We start from the raw sequence: 19,161 nt of genomic DNA, 5'->3' as shown, positions 1-19,161 counted from the left end.
ATATCACTTGATCAGTATTCACTGGACTTGCTGCCTTTGTCATTCCCACTTTATTAACACACTGGCCATGGATTCTCACTGTTTCACTTTAACATATTCCACTTTCCACATATAGCCATAACTGCAGATAGTTCAAGCCAGTCTCTGTTTGCCACTTCCTGTCTCATTATCGGAGACCCAGTTGTGAGAGGGACAGACAGGAGACTGTGTGGCTGCAGAAGAGACCCCAGGATGGTGTGCTGCTTCCCGGGTACCAGGGTCAAGGATGTCTCTGAGCGGTTACTGAACATTCTGAAGGGGGAGGGTGAACAGCCAGAGGTCATTGTGCACATCTGTCCACATGACAGAGGTAGACAAAGTGATGGGGTCCTGTGCAATGAGTATCGGGCATTAGGTAAAATGTTGAAAAGCAGGACCTCAAGGATAGTAATCTCCAGATTACTCCCAGTGCCATGTGCCAGTGAGGATAGACATAGAAAGATAGGGCGGATGGATTTGTGGCTGAGAAGCAGATGTCGGGGGCAGTTCTTGGATCATTGGGATCTCTTCTTCTGTGGTAGAGGTGACCAGTCAAAGGGGGGGGGGGGGCGCGGGTTGGACTTGAACCAGAGGGAAATCAGCATCCCTTGGTTGGGGGTGGGGGGGGGAGGTTGGCTGACTGGCAACGCACGAGACCTGACTGGTAAGGCAGATGAGCTCAGAGCATGGATTGGCTCTGTGGACTGGAATATTCCAGCATAACAGAAACATGGCTGACAGATATAGGTATTAGATACAATGCTGGGCAAGGAACAGTTACATTCAAGGCTTCAATCCCACCATCTTGTGAGGGTCCTGCTTTCCCCTCTGCTGTACGGTCCTCACTAAGACTGCACAGGAGGTCCCAGGCATTAATCCTGGCGCATGCTGTATTTGTGATCTCTGTAATATCCTCCAGTCCCGATAATTCTTCCTCTGTTTGGAATCTCCTCTTGTCCACACAATGCTCTCTGTCTCTGTCAGGTTCTCTAACCCCTAACACCCTAATCCCTAAACTTCTCTAGTAGATACTAAATTCCTTCATTCCTGTAAACCCTGACAGTCCTGTCTATCCCTGTAAGCTCCTCCTACCAATACCACCCTCCATGTCAATGCATTTGCCTTTAACCTCTCCATCCGTCCCTATCTGGGTAAACTTCGCCAGCTCCTCCAACCCTTCCTTATCTGTGAAAAATTATTCAGTCCATTGAGCTGTCCAGATCTGTGTAATCCCTTCCAGACCTGAAATACCGCCCTGTCTTTGTAACTATGTCAGGCTCCTACCTGAGAATCTCACTATATGTGAAATCTCCCAAGGACCTTAGGAACCTCCTCGACCTGTTAATATCCTCCATGGCTATGCATACCATCCAGTTCTACAATCCCTATCATGGAATTTAGTCTCTACAATCCTAATGATGCCAATAAACTCTTCCTCTCTCAACCAGATTCAGTCTCTGTAAACTCTAGTCATCCCTAATCCCCTTGCTGTGCATATAATCTCCTTCAGACATTACAAATCTTTATACCTTTAATGTGCTCCGCTTATCACTACACTAGTTATTTGTTATATTCATGAGCTGCTGTAATTGCAACTGTGACTCTCACCATGTTTCATCCCTACATCCTTCCGTTTGTCTGAAATGTCCACCTTATTCTTAAACCCTCCCTCTCTATGTCACCTGTTCAAGTCTCCACAACCCTCCACACCTCTGGAGAAACTATACAGTTAAAGCTGCTGCAATAACCTCAAATCCTCCTGATCTTTCTAACTCCCTTTAGTTGTGAAACTCTCCCCATCTCTGTAACATACTATCCTACAGTGTTGAAAGCCCTCCCTATCTTTGCTCCTCCAATCCCTAGAGCTGTCCCAGTCTTTGTAACTTTGTCCTGCACCTTTAAACCTCCTGGTTGCTGAACCCTCTTCAGACACTGTACTTTGTCTATTTCTGTAACTTTCCCCTGCTCTTAGAAATCTCCCTGTCTGTATGATCCCCTGCAGTCTCTGCAATGCTCCCTATCTATGACAACCAACTGCTTCCACAACCATCCCTACATTTTTTACCATTTCCCGTTCCTTCAGCACCTTCTATAGTTGCAAACTCGCCATTTTCCAAGGCTATTCCACTTCGTACAATGGCTGCCATAATCTGAAGCCCACACTCTCTCTAACCTGGAACTCTCTCTATAATCCGTTAACATCTGCAGCCACCACTGCTGTCTGTATCTTTCTTCGCTCCTCCAGTCCTATTAAGCTTCCCATTATTGCACTAACGTAAGCCTGTGTATCTTAGTGCTGTCCTAAAAGTTTTCATGTCACTGCAAACTGCTTCAGCCCTGCCATTATCTCCATAGACATCTACAGCCCTTAAAGCCCTCCCTTTCTGTGTAACCTCTTCCAGTCCTGACAACATCCGAATCTATGCAGCCCCTTTAATCTTCACTTGTTGGGTAATCCCTTGGAATCCCTGACGATTTCCCGATCTTAGTACAAACCCCAATCTTTGTAACTCTACAGTTCCCATAAGACTCACTTTCAATGTCAGCTCACCCAATCCATACATCCACCTGTAACCTCCTTATCCTTCTTCAATTCTTCTATCTTAACCTATTTAAACCTCCCACTCCCCCCCCCCCCCCCCCACCCCTCAACCCTCCTGACCACAGGAACCTCTTTCAGTTTGTGCAATCTTCCACATTTGTGTAACTCTCTCTCACCCAGTAACCTGGCATCCTCCATTTCCTTCCTATCTATGTAGCCTTCAGAACCTGGAAGCCGCCTTATAACTGTAAATGTCTTCCGTCACTACAACGTTCCGTATCTCTGATAGTATATACAATACACTTCTCCTTAAAATACCCACTGTCTCTGCCTTTCAGACTGCCTGCCTCTCCCTACATCCATCCCTATCTCCAGAATCTAATCCAGCTCCCACTATCTCTGTGAATTCCTTCAATCTCCAAACCCGTTTGTCCCACTGACATTCTTGACCAGATGTAACTTTATTTAACTCTAACAGCCTCAATCCCATGTAAGCCTATCTCTGTAACCTTTACCCATCTGTTCAACCGCCACCCCCCCCCCCCCCCCAACTACTGAGGAATGACTCCCTGTATTCGCCATAAGGCAGATGGAATGACAGTGAACAGATATGACGGAACTGTCATTCCGGAGATGTAGATGCAGAATGACCGTCGCTGGGAAGGGAATATTGAAGGGTTGTTGGGATAGAGTCATAGAGTCAATGAGATGTACAGCATGGAAACAGCCCCTTCAGTCCAACCCATCCATACCGACGAGATATCCCCACCCAATCTAGTCGCAAGAGGTAGACTAGGCAAAACATCAACAAGTTGTGAAGAAAGGATGAGGTTAATGCATTAATGAGACATTACGTGGATCTGACGATCAAACGTTGGAGTCCAGTTGAGTGGAGCTGAGAATAAGCAAGCAGCAGCAATAATTAGCAGGAATTCTTTTATATGCACCAACCAGTGATGGTAATGTAAATGTGATTACAGTCAGGACACTGAATGTACTTGTAGCAAAGGCAGTACAGTGACTGTGTGTGACAGTGGTCTCCATCCCGACTGGATCACTAATGAGTATCAGGGCTGTAATGGATGGATTCCTGGATTGTATATGAGATGGTTTTCTACAACATCATATCAAGGATCCATCAACAAAATTGTCTTGTGTAGATCAAATGCTGTGTCATAATAAATATCCAATAATGCCATTATAAAGGAGTTTTGTGAGCAAAGACCCATAATGTTATGCAAGACATACTGAGTTTGAGTTCAGACGTCGAGATGTGGGAGCGGAATTAGGCCATTTGGCCCATTGCGTATGCTCTGCCCTTCAGTCAGATCATGGTTGATCTGATGATCCTCTACTCTATTTTCCTGCCTTTTCTACAAAAGTTTTGTTTCTCTGTTTAATTAAAATCTGACCATCTTTGCTGTAAGTATTCTTAAGGATGGAGCCTCGGCAGCCCCCTGCAGTCAGGAATTCCCACAGAGTCACTATCCTCTGAGTGAAGACATTCCTCCTCATCTCCATCTTAAATGGGCGAGCCCTTGCTGCTATTTTCGGCGCTCTGGTTACAGATTCTCACACAATTGAAATGAAAGGCAGTGACAAATATAATTATTGCAGATGAAATGAAAATTGGCAGAGTTGGGATTAATAAGGTGATCCAAGGTTGCAGGTGTTTACAGATCAGTTGGAAAGATGTGCAGAGAAATGGCAAATTGAGTTTAATCTGGACAAGTGTGAGATGATGTCAAAGTCAAGATGAAAGTTAAGATACTGAGGGATATTGATATACAGAAGGATCTTGGTGCAAGCCAGTAACTCCCTGACAATGGCAACAGAAGTGTGTCAGATGGGAAAGAAAGCAAAGGGAACACTGGCCTTTATCGGTTGGGTATAGTGGGTTGCATCTGATGTTGTAATTGTACAAAATTTCTGTTTGGCCACATTTGCAGTACTGTGTGCAGTTCTCATCTCCACACAATAGGGAGGATGGGGAGACTTTGGAGAGGGTGCAAAAGGGGTTTATCAGCACGTTACCTGTGTTATGTTTTTAAGGGTGTGTTAGGTGTTAGGAGGAAATTAAACAAAGTTGGATTGCTTTGTGAGAGTATCAGAGACTGACAGGCGACCAGCTACAGGGATATAACGTTAGAACAGGGACAGATAATGTGGATAGTCAAAATCTCTTTTCCAATGTGTAAGTTTCAAATACTAGAGCGCAGAGGTTTAAGGTGAGAAAGAGAAAGTTTAAATGAGGTGCGTGAGGCAACTTTTTTTTCTTTACAGCGAGTGGAAGTTTTCGAGGAGAAAGTGAGGACTGCAGATGCTGGAGATCAGAGCTGAAAATGTGTTGCTGGAAAAGTGCAGCAGGTCAGGCAGCATCCAAAGAGCAGGAGAATCGACGTTTTGGGCATCAACCCTTCTTCAGGAATGAGGAAAGTGTGTCCAGCAGGCTAAGATAAAATTTAGGGAGGAAGGACTTGGGGGAGGGGCGTTGGAAATGCGATAGGTGGAAGGAGGTCAAGGTGAGGGTCATAGGCCGGGGTGGGGGCGGAGAGGTCTGGAAGAAGATTGTAGGTTAGGAAGGCGGTGCTGAGTTCGAGGGATTTGACTGAGACAAGGTGGGGGGGAGGGGAAATGAGGAAACTGGGGAAATCTGAGTTCATCCCTTGTGGTTGGAGAATACCAAGGCGGAAGATGAGGCGCTCTTCCTCCAACCGTCATGTTGCTTTGGTCTGGCGATGGAGGGGTCCAAGGACCTGCATGTCCTTGGTGGAGTGGGAGGGGGAATTGAAGTGTTGAGCCACGGGGTGATTGGGTTGGTTGGTCCAGGTGTCCGAGAGTTGTTCTCTGAAACGTTCCTCAAGTAGGCGGCCTGTCTCCCCAATATAGAGGAGGCCACATCGGGTGCAGCAGATGCAATAAATGACGTGTGGAGGTGCAGGTGAATTTGTGGCAGATATAGAAGGATCCTTTGGGGCCTTGGAGGGAAGTAATGGGGGGAGGTGTGGGCGCAAGTTTTGCATTTCTTGCTGTTGCAGGGGAAGGTGCCGGGAGTGGAGGTTGGGTTGGTGGGGGGATGTGGACCTGACGAGGGAGTCAAGGAGGGAGTTGTCTTTTTGGAATGCTGATAGGGGAGGGGAGGGAAATATATCCCTGGTGGTCGGGTCCGTTTGGAGGTGGCGGAAATTACGACGGATTATACGATGTATATGGAGGTTGGTGGGGTGGTAGGTGAGGACCAGTGGGGTTCTGTCCTGGTGGCGATTGGAGGGGTGGGGATCAAGGGCGGAGGAGCGAGATGCGGTGGAGGGCATTGTCGATCACGTCTGGGGGAAATTGCCGTCTTTGAAGAAGGAATCCATCTGGGTTGTACGGTGTTGTAACTGGTCCTCCTGGGAGTAGATGCGGTGGAGACAAAGGAATTGGGAATATGGGAAGGCGTTTTTACAGGGGGCAGGGTGGGAGGAGGTGTAGTCTCGGTAGCTATGGGAGTCGGTCGGTTTATAATAAATGTCCATGTTGATTCGGTAGCCCGAGATAGAAATGGAAAGATCTAGGAAGGGGAGGGAGGAATCTGAGACAGTCCACGTGAATTTGAGGTCGGGGTGGAAGGTGTTGGTAAAGTGGATGAAATGTTCTACCTCCTCGTGGGAGCATGAGGCAGCGCCGATACAGTCATCGATGTAGCAGAGGAAGAAGTGGGGGATGGTGCCAGTGTAGCTGCGGAAGATGGGCTGTTCCACATATCCTACGAAGAGGCAGGCATAGCCGGGGCCCATGCGAGTGCCCATGGCTACTCCTTTGGTTTGGAGGAAGTGGGAGGATTGGAAAGAGAAGTTGTTCAGGGTGAGGACCAGTTCAGTCAGTCGAAGGAGGGTGTCAGTGGAAGGGTACTGGTCGGTACGGCGGGAAAGGAAGAAGCGGAGGGCTTTGAGTCCTTCGTGCTGGGGGATGGAGGTGTACAGTGACTGGATGTCCATGGTGAAGATAAGGCGTTGGGGACCGGGGAAGCGAAAATCATGGAGGAGGTGGAGGGCGTGGGTGGTGTCCCGAACGTAGGTGGGAAGTTCTTGGACTAAGGGGGACAGGACCGTGTCGAGGTATGCAGAGATGAGTTCGGTGGGGCAGGAGCAGGCTGAGACAATGGGTCGGCCGGGGCAGTCAGGTTTGTGGATTTTGGGCAGGAGGTAGAAACGGGCGGTGCGAGGTTGTGGGACTATGAGGTTGGAGGCGGTGGATGGGAGATCCCCTGAAGTGATGAGGTTATGGATGGTCTGGGAGATGATGGTTTGATGGTGGGAGGTGGGGTCATGGTCAAGGGGGCAGTAGGAGGATGTGTCCACGAGCTGGCGTTTAGTCTCAGCGGTGGAAAGGTCGGTGCGCCAAACTACTACCACGCCTCCCTTGTCTGCCGGTTTGATAGTAAGGTTGGGGTTGGAAGAGAATGGAAGTTGCCAAGCGAGGTCATAGAAACAGAAATGTGAGTAAAGTTTTGAAGTGACATTTAGACAGAAACATCAGCAGCCAGAGAATAGAGGGACATAGACCATGTACATACAGATGGGATGAGTTGAGAATGATATCAAGGTGGGCCGAAGCGCCTATTGCTGCACTGTTCTATTTTCTAACTTCCCAGCATTTAACCGGTCAAAGCATTTCAGAATCTTGCATGTTTCATTCAGTTTCCCTCTCATTTTTCTCAACTTCAATGGGTTCATTCTCAATCTACTCCACCTATTATTATATAATCCCTCCATTTCCAACATCAGCCGAGTGGACCTTCTCTGGCCTGCCTCTGATACAAGAATATCTTTCCTAGGTAAAGTCTGACTTGTACCTTGCATCGTTTTAGTAAGACCTCCCTATATTTAGACTCTAGTCCCTTTGTAATAAATGGCAGCATTTGATTTGCCTTCTCTGTTACTTGATGACCCTGTATGCTACTTTTTCAGATTGATAAACAAGAACTCCCACTTATGTTTTCAGTCTAAAAACAAATATGTTAGCCTGACAGTAAGTCAGGAGCATGCTGAAATGAGTAAGAAACGATATATCAGTAAAAAATAACTGGACCCTTACAAACACATTTTACAAAAGAGAATTTGTTTTTGAGCCCGTTGGATTTATTTCTGGTGTGAATATAAATGGCAGAATAGATAAGGATGTTGAGGGGGGTGTTGGTACTGAGAATATATTTTATTTGAATTTTCAGAATCCTTTGTGCAAGTTTCAATAAGGGCTAAAGAGTAACTTAGTAGAGAATAGGGCCCCTTAAATATCAATAAGGTCGCCTATGTGTGGAACCAGAGTAGGTGGGTGAGATATTAAACGAAAAAAGTCTTGTCAGTATTTACTATAGAGAAAGACATGGAAGTTCGGTAACGTTGGGAAATAAATTGCGATGTCTTGGAAAGAATCCTCAACAGAGAAGAGAATGTGCTGGAATATTAAAACAAGTAAAAGTAGATCTATTCTTAGTCGCTCATGAGGTCGATCTGAGAATATTGTGGGAAGCTAGGGAAAAGATTGCAGTATTCCAAACAGAGATATTTTAACTGATATTATCAACAGACGCAGTGATGTGCCGAAAGACTGGAGGGCGGCTAATGCTGTTCCATCACTAAAGGATTGCAGGGAAAAGCCAAGAAATTACAGCCCTGTGAGCCCAGTGATGGGGAAGTTGTTGGAGGAGATTCTGAGAGAAAGGAGCTCCTTATATTTACAAAGGCAAGTGCTGATTCGAGGTAGTCAGCATGGCTTTGTGAGTGGGAAACCGTGTTTCACAAACCGGATTGACTCTTCGAGGAGGTGGCCAAGAGATAGATGAAGGCAGAGCAGTGAACATTGTCCACGTGGACTTTAGCGAAGCATTTAACAAGGTTCAAAGGGATGTAGAACATCTAGTCAAGAGGAAGAACGACGCTTACTTAAAGTTGAGGAAGTTAGGATCATTAGACCTCTATAGGGTTATATGAGGGCGGCACGATGGCTCAGTGGTTAGCACGGCTGCCTTATAGCACCAGGGACCCGATTTCGAGTCCAGTCCCGGGCGACTGTCTGTGTGTAGTTAACACATTCTCCCTATGTCTGTGTAGGGTTCCTCCAAGTGCTCCAGTTTCCACCCAAAAATGTGCAGATTAGGTGAATCAGCCATGGTAAATTACCCATAGTATTCAGGGATGTGCAGGATTGACACGTTAGTTAGGGTAAATAGAGAGTAATAGGGTGGGGGAATGGTTTTGGGCGGGATGTTCTTCAGACGGTCCGTGTGGAGTTGTTGGGCCAAATGGCATGTTTCCACACTCTGGAGACTCTCTGAAGGTAGCCAGGAAGGAACTGAAGAATGGATTTAGGACAGCTAGAATGGGACATGAAAAAGCTTTTTTTGGGAAGGATTAAGGAAAACCGTAAGGCATTCTCCACTTATGTGAGGAACAAGAGGATGGTCAGCGTGAGGGTAGGGCCGGTTAGGCATAGTGGAGGGAACATGTGCCTGGAGTCACGGGAGGTAGGGGAGGACCTTAATGAATACTTTGCTTCAGTATTCACTACTAAGAGGGACTTTTGTGAGGATAGCGTGAAAAGGACTGATATATGTGAACAGGTTGATGTTGAGTAGGAGGATGTGCTGAGGATTGTGTAAAACATAAAGATAGATAAGTCTATTGGACAAGACCTGATATGCCCAAAGTTACTGCGAGGGAAGGGATTGCCTTTGGCGATGACCTTTGGACCCACACTAGGAGAAAGGGCTTGAAGAAGAGCTTATGTCTGAAACGACGATTCTCCAACTCCTCGGATGCTGCCTGGCCTGCTGTGTTTTTCCAGCACCACACTTATCAACTTTGCACCCACACTGTCCACCAGAGTCGTACCAGATGATTGGAGGGCGGCACATGTTGCTCCCTTGTTCAAGAAAGGGAATAGAGCTAATCCTGGGAATTACAGACTTCCACTTTCTTATGTCTGTGGTATGCAATTTATTGGAGAGGACTCTGAGAGAGCGGCTTTATGACTCCGTAGAAAACCATAGTTTGATTAGAGATAGTCAGCATGGCTTTGTAAGGGACAGGTCATGCCTCACAAATCTTATTGAATCCTTCGAGAATGTGACAAAACACATTTATGGCTCATTCAGAAAATGCAGAGGCATGGGATACAGGAAACCTGTCTCATATGGAATTCCTGCCTCATAGAGGACAGAGGGTGATGATAGATGGGAAGCATTCAGCATGGAGCTCGGTGACCAGTGGTGTTCTGCAGGGATCGGTTGCAGGAACTCTGCTCTTTGTGATTCTATTTTATAAACTACTTGAATGTGGTTGTGGAAGAATGGGTTAGTAATTTTGCCAATGACATGGAGGTTGGTGGAGTGGTGGATAGTGTGGAGGTCTGTTGTAGGTTGCAGCAGGATATTGACAGAATGCGGAGCTGGGCTGAGAAGTGGCAGATGGAGTTTAATCTGGAAAAGTGTGAAATGAATCATTTTGGAAAGTCTAACTTGAATGCAGAATACAGGGTTAAAGGCAGAATGCTTGGTAGTGTTGTGGAACAGAGAGATCTTGGGTTCCACATCCATCTATCCCTCAAAGTTGCCATCCAAGCTGATAGGGTTGTTGAGAAGGAATATGTTGTGTTGCCTTACAATTGCTGGGGGATTGGGTTTTCAAGTGTGAGGTTATGCTGCAGCTCTATAGAGATGGAAATGTGTTGCTGGAAAAGCGCAGCAGGTCAGGCAGCATCTAGGGAACAGGAGAATCGACGTTTCGGGCATTAGCCCTTCTCCTTGCAGCTCTATAGAGCCATAGTTAGACCACACTTGGAATATTGTGTTCAGTTCTGATCCCCTCATTACAGGAAGGATGTGGACGTTTTATGGAGGGTAAATTGGAGATTTACCAGAATGCTGCCTGTACTGGAGAGCATGTCTTACGAAGAAAGGTTCAGGGATGTAAGCCTTTTGTCATTGAAGAGAAGAAGGGTGAGGGGCGACTTGGTAGAGGTGATCAAGATGATGTGAGGCATAGATAGAGTGAATAGTGAGATACTTCTTTATACCATGGCATAAATGGCTCTTGTCAGTGGGCATAAATAATTTTAAGGTGATTGGTGGATGGGTAAAGAGAGATTTCAGAGAAAGGTTCTTTACAAAGAGTGTTGCATGGTTGGAATGCACTGCCAGTGGTGGTAGGAGAGTCAGATATATGAGGGACATTTAATAGACTCTTGGATAGGCGCATGGATGGCAGTAAAATGAAGGGTATGTAGGTTAGTTTGATCTTACAGACGGATAAAAGGATGGCATGGCATCATGGGCGAAGGTTTTTGTACTGTACTGTTCAGTGTTCTACGTTCTGTGTGGTAAACTGGGTAATAAGCCTCGACCATTGTAAAAGAATACGGCATTCAGGAGGAGCGAGGAAACTGGATACAAAATTGGGCTTGATGTTAGGAGACAGAGGGTGATGGGAGACATGTTGTGTTTCTGACTGGAGGCAAGTGACCAGCGGTGTAGTGGGCTCACTGTTGTTTGTCATTTGAATAAATGGTTTGGATGGGAATATTGGTTTCCTGGTAAGTAAGTCTTTTGGGTGACACTGAAATTGCTGGAGATGTGGACAGTGAAGAAGATTATCTATGAAACAACAGGATGAACAGTACTGCTGGGATAGTGGGCTGAAGAATAGCAGATGGAGTTTAATTAGGTAAATGTGAAGTGTTACATTTTGGTGAAACAAACCAGGGTGGGACTTGTACAGTTAATGTTCGGGCACTGGATAGTGTTGTCAATCTGAGACCCAGGGATGCAAGTAGACAGTTTCTTGAGAGTGGCGATACTGGTAGACAGGCTGGTGAAGCAGGTGTTTGGGATGGTTACCTTCATCGGGCAAAGCATTGAGAGTAGGAGTTGAGATGTCATGTTGTGGCTGTACAGGACATTGGTGCGGCCTCCATAAAAGCATTGTTGATCAGTAGGAAGAACTCATCTGGTTCACTTAGCTCCTTTTAGGGAAGGACATCTGACATTCCAACCTGGTCTGGTTGACCTGTGACTCCAGAGCCACAGCAATATGGCTGACTCTGAGCTACCCTCTGGGTAATTAGCAGTGAGGCAAAGAATGCTGGTCCAATCACCCTCATCGCATGAATGAATAAATAAAATTACATACGTCCCTCCCTACCTTTGCAAACCCCTTCAGCTGCAGTTGGCTTTGTCACACTGTTCAGGCCCGAACCACTCTCTCACCATCTCCAACATCTTCACCTCTCCCTGTTCCTATTGTGTAATTAAACCCTAATAATGATTCCCCTTCCCATTGCCCTCCCCCCTGCTAGCAGACCCTTTGCAATCCCTTTAAAACTTATTGCTTAAACTCTCTCTCATTTCAGGATTTTAAGTACTTTGTGGTAATCGTCTTAGCCTCATAATCTGATATGATCCATTTTGTCCTGAATGATTGATGGGTGGGAATTTCTTGCTGAGGATTTTCTATTTCAATGGAATGTCCTTTTGTTGAGCGTTTTACACTGTTCCTTCAAATGTTTCCACTGTTCATTTCCAGACAAATGTTTCGGTCTGTTTAGCCTGTTTACCTTGGTCAGTTCTCCTCTCAAACTCAAGTAATTGGCTGTTTTTATTTCCATATGTAGCTTGTCCTTTCTGTGATTCACTTTAAAACTTTGCATTTCTTTAAACTGCACTTGACACAATTTCCCAGAGGATCTCCCCAGGTGACATTACTCACTAAGTTTCATGACACAACGGTCGCACTGAGATAGCTGCGTCCCTATCCAGTTGCGTAATGTGTTATTCAAAGAAACACTGAAAGAAAATTCCACAATCTCTTCTTCGAATATCATTCTTGCCAGTATGATTGTCAAGATTATATGAATATTCAAATTTCACTAAATTATCACAATGCCTTTATTAAAAATTGTAATGAGTTCCTCTTTAATGCAAATGATAAGCAATGAAATGTTGTTAAGTTGCCGAAAACTGTTCTGCTGCTTGTGTCCTTGGCAAGTCGTAGCCAGAATTTACATTCAGACTGACTCTACTTCATGATCTGATGCCAAATGCTTTCTCTGTAATACCTTTGTTATCCATTATTGTTAGCATGACCCATTTTGCCTGAGTTTCCGCAAGGTTGTGAACCATTGAATATTTATGTTCCAACTGCTGTTCGTCCTGTAATCATGTCTCCCTGGTGTCTAAATCTCTTTTATCTCTTGGTCACAAATCAGTCTACCTTGCTGCAGAGACTTTGTCCATTCCAAAAAAAAACATAATTTACTCTTTCCCACAATTTCCTGTCACAAATCGATTCACTGATGTACAGTTTTAGTTAAAATTTGTCCCTTCCTATTCCTTTCTGCTTGTCTTCGGCCACATCCCCATGCTGTTCACATGCGTCATTTTTTCTATTTGGATTTGGAAATCTCCTTTCACCTGAACCCTTTAAGTTTAGCTGTCCATAAACCTACCGACATGATTGGCCAGGACACTGGTCCCAGCTCAGTTCCAGTAGAACCCCATCCTAATGGATTTTTAAAAAAAATCAGGTTTGGGATGTGGGTGTCTCTGGCTGACCAGCCTTTCTTGCCCAGCCCTAGCTGCCCTTGAGCTGAGTAGCTTGCTCGGCCATTTCAGAGAGTAATTGGGAGGCAAACACTTTGCTGTGGCTATGTCGTGCAGACCACGTGAGGGTGGGCAGATGTCCTTATCTGAATGACAAGTGTTTGGATTTATTGTACATCAGTAACAGTATTTATAGATGGTCAATTACTATTTTAAAAATAATTTATTTCAAATTCCACCAGTTCAGATGAGGTGGTTCAAATCTGCCTCTCCTGAACATTAGCTGAGGTTTGGAATACATGCTGTAGCAACAATATCACTAGGCCATTACTTTGTCTGCTCACAGGCTATTTATCCCTGAACACTGATACCAGTGTATCATGAAGCTAAACCTGTTTTCCTTCATGATTGTTTGTTTCTGATACCTTCCTGCATTCTGGTGATATCACTCAGTCTCTCTCCATGTGGTATCCCTCACTGTGTGGGTCTAATTGCTGCCTCTGTCAGTGTCTCTCACTCTTACAGCTACTCCAGATTCTGAGCCAACAGAATTCTGCACAGGCCAGGAATGTAGACTAGGATTTTCCAGATCTCCGTGGGACACAGTACGATTCTCCATGTGTAATCCTCACTACATCAGTCTAATTTCCCAGTCTGTCTATTTCTCTGTCTCCTGTAGGTACTCAGGGAGTTCCTGACTCAATAGACTTCCCAGATGCTGGGTGTCCCATCCATCACCACATTGAAGATGGTTGGTCAGCCAGAGAGACACAGGGCGGGGAGATCTGTAGCCTTCAATAAACCCTGCACTGAGGTAAGATCACTCACCGTGCAGAGAGCGGCGAGAGGGCTCCAAACATCAGCTAACAGTGCTGAAGGGGGAGCAGTGTACATACACACCCGAGGCTCAATCACCACGTCTACTGAAAGTTGTTTTGTTCTGAGACAGTATCAGGAGTGTCACAGTTATCCATCCTGGCCTGTGATGTCTTAGTGAGCATGAGGACAACAGAGGGGAAAGCAGTCTTCCCATGAGTGGGTGGGAAAGCTGCCTGGGATCTTTCTGTTCTGTGTTCCCCCTCCAAAACTGTACATATTCCATGTCTCGTGGACCAGTGTCTTCAATAATTTGTAACTCCTACAACAGTGCCTGTCCCTGTAACGTCCACCTTCCCTATTGTCCCTCCCCATATTTGAAATGTACTGCATTTATTATCCTTCCATGCAACTAGTCCATGCTGACTACTGTTCATGAATGAGTCGCATTTGCATGTGTTTGATCCATATCCCTTCAAACCTTCTCTTCTCCATGTATCTGCCCAAATGTCTTTTCCATGTTGTAACTTTACTTTTCTCTACCCCTTCCCCAGACGCTCATTCCATACATGCACCATTCTCTATGCGGAAATGTTCTCCTCTGGTCACTTTTAAGTATTTCTTCTCTCAACTCATATTTCTGCCCTCTCGTAATGGATTCCCCTACACTGGGATAGAAACCTTTACTATTCACATGAAGTATACCCCTCATGGTTTTATAAACCTTTATAAGGTCACCTCTCGGCCACCTCCGCCCAAGGGAAATACGAAGGATAATGACACAAATATCTCTGCCATGGTCCCCGCTGCGACTTTGCCACAATGTTGTGGCATACACTTGTTCAGGACCTTGGGCATTCTCTACTTTTGTGTTCTAAGATCTCCAGCACCACCTCTTCTGTAATAGGGACTCTTTTCAAGACATCATTGTTTCTCTCCCTTTGTTTCCTGGTCTTTGTCCACAGTATGTTCTGACATTAAATATTCATTTCAGGTCGCGCCCACCTCCTGTGGTTCCAGGCACGGATGGCCTTCTGGATCTTTGAGGGGCTCTATTGTCTCTCGAGTTGCTTTTTTGTACTTGTGTGCTGTAGAATCTCTTTGGATTCTCCTAAACCTTATCTTCCAAAGGTATCTCATCGCCCTGTTTTGCTTACCAGCTTCTCCAGCATCTTTGTTTCTCCACGTGTGAAGCCACATCCAAGGAACAATGTAACAGCACCCCTTGGTCTCTATCCGTTTGACAACACTGAACAGAGCACTGACATTAAATGTGTCAGTCCTCCCTGGTTTGTCTTAACAAATTCCAATACCTGAATTCAACTCCACCTTTCAGTTCTTGACCCACGGCTCAGTTGGTTAAGATCACCTTTGATAACTATATTCATTGCCCACTATGACACGTATTTTACTATCCACAACATGCTAACACTAATTCATATATTCTCGTTTATGTCAATAATACACAAGAATGGATCCTGCACCGATCCTCATGGCACACCACTGGTCTGCACAACAACCTTCTCTCACCATCCTCTGTCTCCGACTGTCAAGCTCGTTTGTGTTTGTTTGGCTTGCTCTCCCTGATCCCATGTGATCTAATCTTACTAACCAGTGCACCAGGCTAAACCCTGTATAAGGCCTTGCTGAAGTCAGGATAGACAACGGCTACTGCTCTGTCTTCATCTATCTCCTTGGTCACGTCTTCAACAAACTCTATCAAGTTTGAGAGACACCCCTTTGTACGCACAAAGCTATGCTGACTATCCCTAATCAATCATTGCCTTTCCAAATGCATGTGACTCCTGTCCCGCGGAATCACTTCCAACAACATTGGCATCACTGACATCAAGATAATTGGTGTTGATGTCCCTGGCTTTCCCTCGCAGCCTTTCCTAAATGCTGTCACAACATTAGCCACCCTCCAGGCTCCCAGCTCACCACCCGTGGCTGTCAGTGATAGAAATATCTTTGTAAGTTTCTTCCCTAACTTGCCCCAATGTCCTGGGATGTACTTGATTAGTTCCCTGGGAGTTGTCTAATTTTAATGCGTTATAAAACCTTCATCACCTCCTATTCGCCAATGTAGACTCTTTTGAAAACATCACTGTTTATTTCCCTGCTTTCCCAGTGTTTTTTCCACAGTAAGTTCTGACTTGAAATTTTTGTTTCGGATCTCACCCATTTCCTATGGGTTCACACACGGATGGCTTAATTGATCTTTCAGGGGAGAAAGTGAGGTCTGCAGATGCTGGAGATCAGGGGTCACATTCTGTCTCGAGTTAATTTTCTGTAGTTAATATACTTGTAGAATCTCTTTGGATTTTCCTGAATCTTATCTGCCAAAGCTCTGTCAGTTCCCCTTCAGGCCCTCAGGATTTACCTCTTAAGAGTATTACGACACCCACAATGTTCTTCAAGGGATTGACTTAATCCAGCTGGCTATATAGGACATGTGTCCCCTTTTGTCTTGACCAGAACCTCAATATTCCTGAAGAAGGGCTTATGCCCAAAACGTCGATTCTCCTGTTACTTGGATGCTGCCTGACCTGCTGCGCTTTTCCAGCAACACATCTTCAGCTCAGAACATCAATATCCCAAGTCATCCAGTGTTTGCCATTTCTGTCAGCATTGTCCTTCATACTTACAGGAATATGCTGTCCCTGAAATCTTAATTTATCTCTCTTTTGAAAGAATCCCACTTGCGTGACGTCTCTTTACTTTCAAATAGCCTCCACAAATCAACTTTTGGACAGTCTTGCCAAATACCTTCTGGACTGGGGCAAGGCCAGGTTTGATCTTTAACTTGTGGACCAGGCCGGTCCTTTTCCATCGCTATTTTCAAACTAATAGAATTGTGGTGCCTTTGCGAAAGTGCTCCCCCAAGAACTATTCAGCCCCTTTCTCTCCCTTGTTTCCCGAAGGGAGGTCAGTTTTTATCCTTTCCTCCAGTCGGACCAGATACATATTGCCTGAGACAGTTTTCTTGAATACACTGAACAAATTTCTTCCATCCAAGCTGTGAACACTCCGGCAATAGCAGTCTATGTTTAGAAAGTTAAAATCCCCGACCATTACAGCCCTATCATTATTACAGATATCTGAGATCTCCAGCATATTTGCTGCTCAATTCCCCACTGACTGTAGTACAGTCATATCAAACTGATCATTCAGTATAATTTCTCAGTTCCACTAATACAGCTTCACTGGGCGATCCCCAGGAATATCCTCTCTCAGTGCTGCAGTGATGTTTTCGCTGATCAAAAACTCCAATCCCCCTCCTCTCTTGCCTCCCCTTCTATCCTTCCTGCAGCATCTGTCCTGGGAACATTGAGCTGCCTGTCCTGCCCCTCCCTCAGCTGTGTTTCTATAATTCCTCTGATATCCCTGTCCCATGCTCCCATCCATGCCGTGCGTTCATCTGTATAACCTGTTTGGCCTTTTACATTAAAGTAGATGCAGCTTAATTGATGCGTTATCCCTCATTGCCTGTTGTGTTCATGCCTGCCTTGTCAATTGAAATGACTCTGTAGAAATTCTGTCCCAGCCTCAACCTTCAGACTGTAGCCTGAGACCACCCCCCTCACTGTGGACAACGCCCTCACCTTTCATGTCATCTGCAAACCTACTAATGATACCTTCTGCTTCACATCGGAGTGATTAATGCCCATAAGGAACAGCAATGATTCCTGCATCGATCCCTGTGATACACCCGCTGGGCAAAGGCTTTCAATCAGAAAACCAACCCTCCAACAATTTTGGATCTAAATTCCCAAATTGCCTTTGATGCCATGGGCTCTTCCCTTCTGGACCAGCCTTCCATGTGGGACCTTGTCAAAGGCCTTAATGAACTCCATGTAGACCACAACATCTGCACAGCCCTCATCAATATATTCAATCGTAATTTCAAAGAAATCTCAGCTGAGTTCATCAGACATTATCTTCCTCTTCCAAATCCATGCGGACTATCACTAATCGATCCCTGTCTGTACAGTTATTGATTCAACCTGTCCCTCAGAACTGTTCCCAATTTCCCTCTCCCTGCTGTCAGACTGTCTGCTCTGTAATTATCTGGCCCATTCCTGCTGCTCTTGAACAAAGGAACCACATTAGCGATCCACCAGTCATTCAGCACTTCACCTGTGGCCAGAAAAGTATTAAGTATGTCCGCCAGGGTCCCAGCAATCTCCTCCTTACCTCCCATAGCAGCCTGTGATACATTTCATTGGGTACTGGGGATTTCTCCACCTTTATGCCTGTGAAAATATTTAATACCTCCTCCTTATTGATCTTAACATATTCTCGAACTTCACAATCCCAACTGAAATCCCCAGCTACAATGTCTTTCTCCTGTGTGAATACAGATGGGAAGTATTCATTGAAGACCTCGCCTACTTCATCTGGCTCCATGCACAGATTGTCCCTTTGGTTTCTCAGAGGCCTCCCTCTTTCACTGGGAATCCTCTTACTCTCATTGTGCTGATAAAGTACCTGTGGCTTTTCCACAATTGTATCTGCCAAATATATTTCATGACTATTGTTTGTCCCTAATTTTCCACAATCCCCTTGCACTCTTTATACTTGTGAAGGTCTTCACCTGATTTTATTGCACTGTACTGTCTATATCGAACTCACGATGTCACTTGATCAGTATTTGCTGGACTTGCTGCCTTTCCTGTTGACTCTTCAAGGAACACACCGGCCCTGCGTTCTCACTGCATCAATTTAAAATACTCCACTTTCCTAATATGCACCCAATTGCAGGGAGTTCCTCCTTGTCTCTGTTTGCCAGATCCTCTCTAATGATCGCAATACTGATGGGAGACTCAGTTGTGAGAGGGACAGACAGGAGACTGTGTGGCTGCAGAAGTGACCCCAGGATGGTGTGCTGCCTCCCGGGTAACAGGGTCAAGGATGTCTCTGAGCGGTTACTGAATATTCTGAAGGGGACGGTGAACGGACAGATGTATTTGTGCACATGGGCCCACATGACAGAGGTAGACAAAGGGATAGGCCCCTGTGAAATGAGTACAGTGAGTTAGGAAAGAAGTTTAAAAAAAGGATATTGACGTTATTGCACTCATCTTACATGATGGAGTGTCCTTTTCGAGTTTTCATGTCGCTCGTCGACAAAAGACATACCCCTATCCAGCGAAACCACAGCTGACTGATCTAAAATGGGGACGGTTAAAAGTAAAAAAATAAA

This window comes from Chiloscyllium plagiosum, unplaced genomic scaffold (assembly GCF_037043375.1).
Source record: "Chiloscyllium plagiosum isolate Xiang-an unplaced genomic scaffold, Cpla_swu_hap1 HiC_scaffold_44, whole genome shotgun sequence".
Taxonomy (NCBI): Eukaryota; Metazoa; Chordata; class Chondrichthyes; order Orectolobiformes; family Hemiscylliidae; genus Chiloscyllium; species Chiloscyllium plagiosum.
The sequence above is the reverse complement of the archived record's forward strand: the minus strand, read 5'-3'. Positions refer to the sequence as shown.